Here is a 7,181-nt window from a genome sequence, read left to right as displayed (position 1 = left end):
AATTTTACAAAGATTATATATTCCCTTTCCTTATTGTGAATAGAAAAATCAGTTACAGTTACCTTGGTGAAAAGTGAAAGATGCTTGGACTGGAGCAATAGCATGTACATGCAGAGGAGTTGATGGGTATTTGAGAGATACAATTGACAGGACTTGTTGAAAGGTTGGAAGTGGCCATGAGAAAGAGTCAGGAGTGGTAGTTGATGCCCAGGAGTCAAGTTTGAGGAAAAGATGGAGAGAACAGCTCTGCGAGATCAAGAACTTAATTTTGAAAACGAAAACTAAACACACTTGATCCATGTAACTTGCAACTTATGTATCGAAATTGGAATAATGCAAAAGTTAGCATGACCCCTTCACAAGGATGTCTCACATGTTTCTGAAGTGTTACATAATTTAAAAATTTTAAAATGATTACAATTTTGACAAGAAAGAATAAAGAAAAAAGCAAATTATTATTATTATTTTTTATTTTTTTGAAGCTGGAAACAGGGAGAGGCAGTCAGACAGACTCCCGCATGCGCCCGACCGGGATCCACCCGGCACGCCCACCAGGGGCGACACTCTGCCCACCAGGGGGCGATGCTCTGCCCATCCTGGGCGTCGCCATGTTGCGACCAGAGCCACTCTAGCACCTGAGGCAGAGGCCACAGAGCCATCCCCAGCGCCCGGGCCATCTTTGCTCCAATGGAGCCTTGGCTGCAGGAGGGGAAGAGAGAGACAGAGAGGAAAGTGCGGCGGAGGGGTGGAGAAGCAAATGGGTGCTTCTCCTGTGTGCCCTGGCCGGGAATCGAACCCGGGTCCTCCGCACGCTAGGCCGACACTCTACCGCTGAGCCAACCGGCCAGGGCCGAAAAAAGCAAATTAAAATAAAAAGGGTTACTAAGAAAGACTAAAGTATTGACACCACTTGGTCAATACTAAACACAAATTAATTCAAATCTCTTACAGAAGGACAAGATGTCAAACTGTATTTTAAAAAAAGCAGTTGTTATCTATAAAAATCATACTTAATGGGATAAAATTAGAAGATAAAGATATGGTCAAAGGCATGCTAAGAAAATCAAATAAAAGATCAGGAGTGTCAAATATAATATTAGTCAAGGTGAAATGTAAGGATAAGGAACTAACTATGACAGAGAGACAATATGTTATGATAAAAGGCATAATTAAGAAGCATATATATATATATATATATCAGTTACAATTCAGGCATTAAACAACATGGCATCTATAGTCATATTTAAAAATACTACTAGAAATATCTATCATGGAAATATGATAAAATATCTTTATGCTGGGAGAATTCAATATACCTCTTTAAGCATGTGTCATATCTGTCATATCTGCAAGATAAATAATGCCAATTATTAATTAATCATGCCATCAAAAATCTTAATATTATCTATTTTAAGATCGAAATGTCTCTACATGGAGTTGCTGGGTAGTCTTCCCAGGGCACTTTCATGATATTTTGACTACATGTCATGCCTCAAAGGCCACATATGCACTTATAAGATAAGGTAGTGAACTCATCTAGTGTCTTAGGACTTACAAAAATTAGAGGCTGACTATTCTGTATCTAGGCCTTCTTTTTGTTTAGTTTCATTAGAACAGGACAATGTTTCAGAACATTAAGACACAAAGGTCATTTAAAAAGGTTTTACTACTCTTTTATTATCTAATTAAGAAAATCCTGAGCAATAACCAGATATATGCCCTGCCTACAATTCTCTGGCAAATGTGATATTTCTTCAAAATCCAAGCAACCTGGACACCTGACTACTTGGTCCTCAGGCAACACAAAGAGAAGGCTTTGCCTACAACCCACAGACTGGTTTAAAGGGAATTACCAGACAATTATTTTAATAGGAAAATAAAATATGTTCTAAATTATTTATAACTTCCTTACAAGAGAAATTGAGGACCCCAGGTAATATCCAAATATACTTCTTAGTTCATTTGAGGCAGGTTTAATGGTGACTTTGAATTAAAATATTTTTAACCTAATTTGGGTACCTACAGACAAGATTTTTATTTATCTCTAATATAAACTTCAAGTAACAAATATTTCCAGAGTTGGCTAGACAAAGAAAATATTCTTGCGGTGATTGGCAATAGGTGTCATCTGTCTCCTAACCTTATTACAGAATGTATCATTTATCTTGTGGAAAATGAGTGGGAAAAAGGGCACAAGGTCTTTCTACAAGTTGGTTATTAGTCGCAACTTATTAATACCATATTCTTCCCAAGGCAGATGTAATACCATAGTATTGTGATATCAGTCTCAGGAGGGATCCCATAGTGCTAAGTATTGCAGGTAGAATAAGATGAGGATGCTAGTCATGGATGAGAAAAGAAAGAGACTAATTACAAATGAGTCTAAGGTTTTGACCATATGTTTCTGAGAAATCCTGGTCTAAGAATCAAGTTTTGGAAGAAAAATTAATTCAGTTTAAAGCAAGTGAAAAATTTACAAACCATGTGATTCCCCAGATATGAATATCCAGCAAACAGCTGGAAGTTTGGGAGATGCCCAGAGGATAAATTGAAAGGGGAGAGTTATTGTTTGGGTTTAATTCTCATAGAGGCAATATTTATGTGTTAACTATATGACTTTTTACAAAATGTATTTTCTAATTTTTGGCATTATTTAACTAGTACTTTGCTGTCTAAATTTGTATCTTAGAAAGAAAATGTTTATGTAAAATGTAACACTCTTTGTAAACACAGAGTTTAAGTAATCTTTCCTGGTAGGCACTTGGTCTCCCAGGTTGATGAAAGAATCCTTGAAAAGAAACCAAATTTTAAACTTACTTTTATCATTAGCACATCCTCCTTTAAAATAATTAGTATGTATACACAATCACATACACATGCATATATAGTGTGTCCATAAAGTCATAGTGCACTTTTGACCAGTCACAGGAATGCAACAAAAGATGATAGAAATGTGAAATCTGCACCAAATAAAAGAAAAACCCTCCCAGTTTCTATAGGATGATGTGGCAGCATGTGCACAAGCACAGATGATGACGTAACACCATATCTACAGCAGATCAGCCCACAGCCATGCCAGTCGAGATGTGGAAGGTACAGAGGAAAGTTCAGTGTGTTCTGTGGCTCGCTAAATTCGAATCCATGACCAAAGTGCAATGTGAATATCGGCACACTTATAACGACACACCACCACATAGGAATAACATTACTCAGTGGGATAAGCAGTTGAAGAAAATCGGCAGTTTGGTGGAGAAACCTCGTTCTGGTAGGCCATCAGTCAGTGACAAGTCTGTAGAAGCTATATGGGATAGTTACCTAAGAAGCCCTAAAAAATCTGTATGTGCATGTGCTCGACAATTACACCTAAGCAAGACAGTTCATAAGGTGTTAAAGAAATGTCTCTGTTTTATGGGGTACAAATTGCAGCTGTTGCATGCTATCAAACCGACCAGTAGACCCACACGATGTGTGTTTGCTACAGATATGCTTCATGAGATTGACAATGATTCAAGATTTTTGCATAAGATTTTGTTTAGTGATGAGGTGACCTTCCATATCTGTGGACATGTTCATCACCATAACATTCGAATATGGGCTGATGAACATCCTCATGCCTACGCTGAGTACGAACGTAACACCCCTAAAGTGAACGTGTGGTGTGGCCTGATGCATGATAAGGTGAGAGGCCCATTTTTTTCACGGAGCAGTCTGTGACAGCAAAGTCCTATCTTGACATGTTGGAATTGTATGCAGTGCCACAATTTCCAGAAGGTCTCATCTTTCAACAGGACGACGCTTCTCCGCACTACACCACCATTGTTCATGAGTTTCTGGATAGAACATTCCCCCGGTGGTGGGTAGGCAGTGGTTCTGTCAAGCCATGGCCACCATGATCCCCGGATCTGACGCCCTTAGACTTTTACTTTTGGGGTTATGTGAAGCAATATGTGTATATTGAATGAATCAACGACATTAATTAGAGAATCACAGATGTTATTCACTCTGTTACACCAGACGTCCTTACCCATGTGTGGCAAGAACTTCATGATTGGTTGGATGTGTGTAGGGCAACAAATGGAGCCCACATCAAACTGTACTGAATAGGTATGAAACTGGGAGAGTTTTCTTTTTATTTGGTGCAGATTTCACATTTCTATCATCTTTTGTTGCTTTCCTGTGACTAGTCAAAAGTGCACCATGACTTTACGGACACACTGTATTTAGGTAGAAATAACAGAAAGCCATTGCAAATATTTTTAGATTAAAAAATAAGATAGTGAATTGTACATAAAATTGATGGTTTATTAATTTCTACTTTTATTTAAGGAGTCTTGAGCTCCTTTGCTCTCCATTCTACATACAGTATCCAAATCTCTCCTCTTCAGAGGCCATACAAGAGGCTAAAACTATTGTATAGTGGTGTTTCCATAGGGATAACAGGGCAAGAAACTCTTCCTGTTCTTCCTATCCATCCTTCCTCTCCTCACTGTGTTGTCACCCTTATTTCTCTTTCCACATCCCAGGTTCAGTTATACTTTGTCTCTGAAATAATCAAAACTGGTTCTCAAGCTCTGTTCTTGCTTTAGGCTGAAGGGGAAGTAGTTAGTAGAGAAGGGACTGTGTTTTGTGCACCAATGATGGACAAAAGGAGGAGGGAATATTCACCATCTTCTCAGGACACAACCATAGCTGCTTTCTTTTCTAAATTAAGACATGTCAGGAAGTATTGTTTTTTTTTTTTCTCCCCTCACTTAAAAAGTCTTTAAATGTAGGAATCATGTCTTGTCCAAGTTGACTAGTGTTTCAAGAGTGAGTACATGAGTAAATGAATGAATTACTGAGTGAATGAATGAACTTTTATTCTTGGGAGGGATAAAGTTATTTGAATAGGACTTTTTCTTCTTCTTTTTATTTTTAATACTTTTTACAAAATGTTTATTTTATTGATTTGAGAGACAGAGAGAAAGACAGGGACATGAATCTGCTCCTGTATGTGCCCTGACCAAGAGGATCAAACCAGCAACCTCTGTGCTTCAGGACATTGCTCCAAAGAATTGAGCCATCCAGCTAGCGCAGGCTCTTTCAGTATACATTTTTGTCACTTCATATTTGATAGAATTGCATGAAATAGTTTTAGAGATAAAAAAACTAAGATAATTGTAAAGTCAAGACATGAATCCAGGTTTTCTAACTCCAATTAGTTGCCATTTTCACTCTTTAGAAGAATGAGAAAAATTAAAACAGTGACTCCTGTAAGAGTGATTACTAAATGTAGATTAGGCAAATATGCAGTGAAAAAGCCAGTGGTAGCAGCAGCTCATTGAGCAAAACCTCCACAGGTATTTTCTTTCTCTTTTCAGTGGTCCTTGAAGCTTTCTGGGGTTGCGTGATGAGGGCCTACATGATATAGACGCCCATCACCTTGTCTACAACGTCCTATTCTCCACGCCATACTGTAAGAACTTTGGTTTTCTATAACCTTTGCAAGACCTTGTGTAAACTGTCTTATGGACACTGAATGACTAGAGACAACACCATTCCATTTCAGAGTGAGAATAATAGTTGGGCCTAGGTTCCTAGGCCATTCCTTGTATTTAATGCTTGTATTAAAATAACTGCCAATTATTAAAGACCTAGGTGTTAAATATTGTGCTGATTCTTTTAAATGTTTAAGTATTAATCTTCTTATGTGTATATGGCATTTATGTTATAATTGCCCCTTTACAATCAAAGGAACCAAGATCAGAAGGGTAAGGCAACTTAGCTAAGGCCAGGGACTCAACTGATTAGTGCTGGAGCTGCATGTCAACCTCAAGTCTGACTGAAGTCAAAGCCTTGACTCTTTCATAGTATTAGCACCTAGTGCAAACACTGTATCTGCAGTGGGTCCTTCTTGATGGTCATATCTAAAACAGCACCTGCCCCAGTCACTCATGTTTCCTGCACCATGTCTTGTTTTTCTTCACCCCTCTGGTCGCTGCTAAATTGACTTGTTTTGTGTGTATCTTCTTTGACTAGAACTTAAACTCTAGAAGAACAGGGACTTAACCTTTTTGTTCCTTGCAGTCTTCCTTGATGTGTAGAGCAGAGCCTTACAATAGTTGTCTCTTAATAAATATTTTTGAATATATGAATGTACAATTCTAGAACACTCATTCTGTCACCTTCTAAGTATACTTTTCTTAATATTTTCCCTGTGAAAACGAAGGCAAACTTATGTAGGAAAAATTTTTTTAAATGATACCAGAGGCAATCTAGGCAATACTGAGCAGTAGAAGGATCAACTAATGTTTGATATTATGCATCTAACTACATGTTGGGCCCATTTCAGCCAAATATTACTGATAGATTTCCTAATCAACTTATGATGCTGCAACAAAATGTTTCCAATTCTCAATGGCTCACAACAGCAAACATTTATGTCTTGCTTACTTTACATGAAGGCTGCAGGTTGCCTTCGGCTCTGCTGGGCTTGACTTAGCTCTATGTATCTTCATATTCCAGACCCTAGGCTTAAGGATAGCCATTCTCTGGGCTTGCTGTTTGATATCATAATAGAAAGCAGTGCTCAAAGAGGAACACAGCCAATCCACATTAGTACATTCAATCCTATGTGTTTTCAAATTCCATTAGCCAAAGCTAGTGACATGGTTGAGCCCAATGTCAATGGGAAATACAATTCGTCTAAGTCATCAGGGCCAGACCAGGGAAAGGATGAGTAATGTAACATACTACTAGGTGTTCGATTCCTGGATTACTTCACTATATCTACCATCTCTTCCTTTACTCTACCTAAGATATTTTCCTCAACTTTTTATACAAGTTTAGAAATGACACATCTTATGGGTTTTATCAAGTTTTTTTTCTTTTTTAAGTGAAGTGTACCCTTCTTGTTTATACTAAATGTTCTGTAGGCAATTTTTACAATTTAGCTCAAATATTGTGATTTTAATATGTATTTCTAAGTTACAGATTCTCCAATGGGATATCATTGGCAAATTTAATCTTATTTTCTGTCAAAGATGACCTAAGTCCATGGAAACCAAAGTGATTGAAAAGACCCTTCTTAGATGACACAGAAATCTCATGAGACTATTTTTTCATAGCAAAAATCAATAGAGTATTTGAATTGTCAGCTGTAAAACAGCTTACCTACTAAGACAGAAAATACAGCATTGGTT

The 7,181-nt window shown here is 37.7% G+C and overlaps 1 pseudogene; it reads left to right on the top strand.

Moving 5' to 3' along the window:
- Window positions 1-298: 298 nt before the first annotated feature.
- On the top strand, window positions 299-399 carry LOC136327387 (U6 spliceosomal RNA; annotated as a pseudogene).
- The last annotated feature ends 6,782 nt before the right edge of the window (window positions 400-7,181 follow it).

Source organism: Saccopteryx bilineata, chromosome 2, assembly GCF_036850765.1.
Source record: "Saccopteryx bilineata isolate mSacBil1 chromosome 2, mSacBil1_pri_phased_curated, whole genome shotgun sequence".
Classification (NCBI taxonomy): domain Eukaryota; kingdom Metazoa; phylum Chordata; class Mammalia; order Chiroptera; family Emballonuridae; genus Saccopteryx; species Saccopteryx bilineata.
The sequence above is the reverse complement of the archived record's forward strand: the minus strand, read 5'-3'. Positions and strand labels throughout refer to the sequence as shown.